Source organism: Octodon degus, unplaced genomic scaffold (assembly GCF_000260255.1).
Source record: "Octodon degus isolate 3935 unplaced genomic scaffold, OctDeg1.0 scaffold00079, whole genome shotgun sequence".
Lineage (NCBI taxonomy): Eukaryota > Metazoa > Chordata > Mammalia > Rodentia > Octodontidae > Octodon > Octodon degus.
Genome location: NW_004524655.1, coordinates 5,385,226 through 5,388,410, shown reverse-complemented (window position 1 = coordinate 5,388,410; position 3,185 = coordinate 5,385,226). Strand labels below are relative to the sequence as shown.

At 47.0% G+C, this 3,185-nt stretch overlaps 1 protein-coding gene across 1 annotated transcript in view; it reads right to left on the bottom strand.

Annotated features, from left to right (window-relative positions):
• Positions 1 to 3,185, bottom strand: part of Ccdc60 (coiled-coil domain containing 60) — a 112,531-nt gene that overhangs the window by 29,458 nt on the left and 79,888 nt on the right. The window lies entirely within an intron of this gene.

The window sequence follows — 3,185 nt, the reverse complement described above, 5'->3', positions numbered from 1 at the left end:
GAGAGAGACAGAGAGAGACTGAGAGAGAGAGAGCGACTGAGAGAGAGAGACTGAGAGACTGAGAGAGAGACTGAGAAAGAGAGAGACTGAGAGAGAAAGACTGAGAGACTGAGAGACTGAGAGACTGAGAGAGAGACTGAGAGAAAGACAGAGAGAAAGACTGAGAGAGACTGAGAGAGAGACAGAGAGAGAGAGACTGAGAGAGAGAGAGACTGAGAGAGAGAGAGACTGAGACAGAGACTGAGAGAGAGACTGAGAGAGAGAGACTGAGAGAGAGTCTGAGAGAAAGACTGAGAGAGAGACTGAGAGAGAGACTGAAAGACTGAAAGACTGAGAGAGAGACTGAGAGAGAGAGAGAGAGAGAGAGAGAGAGAGAGAGAGAGAGAGAGAGAGAGAGAGAGAGACTGAGACACTACAGAGTTTAAGATGTGATCTCTTTCTGTGTTTGGTTCCCTTCACCCCAAATCTTCAGCAGAATTCTCCACAAATGGCAGAATTCTTCAGAATGTGACAGACTGGAGAAGTAGAGTTTGAACAAGGCTTAGGGAGCTCTCCATGGGGATATGAGGGTTACAAAATGATTGTGACAGAGGAAAAAGCAAACACCAAGAGTTAGCATTTCCTCTCCTTTGATAAGTTATGAGTTCTGTGAGGCTCCTTCTTGCCTGACTCAGTGCCTAGCCAAGGTATTGCCAAAGTGACGGAAAGCCCCTTGCCTCCCTGCTTCCCTGGGGAGGGATGATGCCAGAATTCAGAGGCCATCTCTTTCTGTTCCATCCATCACAACGTGAACTCCTGGTGCTGGACACCAGGATCTTCAGATCAATGTCATTTCTGAAAGCTGGATAGATTGTGTCACCAGGGCAGCTTGGAGACTTCCTGTGAGCCCTGTGAGGTTAGAGACTCTGCAGGTCAGACCCCCCTGCCTCAGTTTCCTCATTCATGAAATGAAAGGGATGGGCTGACATGATCTCAGAAAAGCTCTCCCCATCTACAGTTCTGTGTGTATCTTCTTTGAGCTAGGATTTCATCTTGTGCTCCTAAAGTTGCCATTAATTAAAATTCAATTAACCACCCCAGGCAGGAAATCCAAGGTGAAGGGCTGACACTTCTGATTAAATTGAGAGTGGTAGAAAAAAAATGTAGGAGGATGATGTGACAGGCAGTTTCTAGCATCTTGCTTGCCCTTTATTGAGCCACTTTCCCTGAACTGACTTAAATCCCCAAATGCTTCTCTAATTTTTTAATATAACACTCAGGAGCAATGTTAACCAGCTGCTGTGTTCCATCCATCTCAGGAGGGACTGATTTTTGGTAACAGAGGAAAAGATTCCCCTGAATGGCTCCTTATGCTTTCTAAGGTACAGGGGTTGCAAACTATGACCTATGTATTTACTTAAGATTTTACAGATTGGGAGATTTTTTTAACATAAAAATCCAAGTGTTCAGTTTTCCTTGAAAATGATAAACCCTGAGCTCTTCCTCTCATTGAGCAAAATGAGCTAGAGTTAAGCAGAGGTCTTCTCTTTGGGGTGCTGGAGTGTTCTGGCTTGCTGCAGACCTCCCTACTCCCTAGCACTCCACCCAGCTTGCATTTTCCATGAGCACAAGTCTCCCACCCCTTGGGAGCACTGCCTGCTGCCTTAGGACCGGTAAGGTCTGTACACCCAGAGAAATATAAGTGGCTGAGGGGTGGGCCAGAGTTGCTGTCTTTATCCTCATTCTGCAGGTGGCAACACGTAATTTGGGAGAGGGTGGAAGGGTCTTGTTGGAGGTCACATAGTGAGCTGAACTACCGTGGCCACGCCTCCCACATCTTCATTTAGTGTTCCTCTTCCACGAGTAGACCACACTACAGCTCAGAGTTTGATCTGTAAATTTACTGGGATGTTTCAGTTTTTTAAAAAAATTATGTATTTGATACAGGGTCTCGCTACGCAGCTCAGACTGGTAGTGATCCTCCTGTTTCAGTCTTCCCAGTGCTGGGATTATAGGCGTGTGTGCTACCACACCCACTTTTGGTGGGCAGCTGGCCTGGGGCATATGGTACTGGGGATCAAATCCAATTCCTTGTGCTTGCCAGGCAGGTGCTTGGACCACTGAGCTATCTCTCCGGCTGGATATTTCATTTTGTAAGTGCTCAACTCCAGCAATTCACTCTCCCTCCTTCCAATTTTGGTTGTGAATAGTCCTGAAGGGATTAGTTAAGGTCTGTGGCTCCTGTTGCTTTGTTTGTGCATCTCTGGAGATGGGTGCGCATACTGTCTCCATAGCAACTTGTAGTGAGCAAACAAAGGCTCTTACATCTCAGGTCTAGGAGCATCCTGATGGAAAAGCAAGAAAATGGGGAAACTCATGGCGAGGGCAGTGATCCTCACATCATGGAGAACAGGCACCTGAAGAGCCTGGTGGTTTGTGAACAGACAGAGGATGAGCTGGCTCTACCACCGCCCAGCTCAGTGACCTTATTCATGTCACTTAACCTTTCTGAGACCCAACTTCTGCTCCTCCCATCAGAGGATAAGGATAGTGCCCTGTGGGGTCATTAAGAAGACAGAATCCGTAGTACACCTAACGTTTCCTTGGCACAGAATCCGCCCATTTGGAAGCACACTGAGAAGTGGCCTCTAACAAAATAACCTAAGCACAGTGAGGCTCACCATGTTCAAAATGAGTTTGCATGTTGTCTGTCTGGGTTTTTCAATGATGGGAACTGGAGAGCGACTGTGGTTGGGTGTTGCTGTTCCCACGATGAGTATGTTCATTGGTTTGTTGAGCAGGTGAACGGGGAGGGTTGAGGTAAGGAATAGCTTTGGGTTGGGTTGAAAGGAGTATATGACAGAATATCTTCTTAATAGTGGGCACACATTGACATTTGTAGAAAATCCTGCCTGTCAAATCACTTACTTTTTATTTGAGAAAGACAGAGAGAGAGAGAGAGAGAGAGAGAGAGAGAGAGAGAGAGAGAGAGAGGGCCAGCTCAGCCCACCAGGGGGCAGGGCTGGCCGGCATGTGGCGCCGGGGGATTGAACCGCGGTCCCCGATGCTTTTGCCAAGCTTGCTCCAAGCAGGTGCCCCAGACCACCGAGCCATCTCTCCAGCCAAGAGGAAAGTATTTTTGAGGTATATACTTGATAGAGGACTTTCATCTAAAATGCATACGTAAGGAACTCTTAAAACTCAAT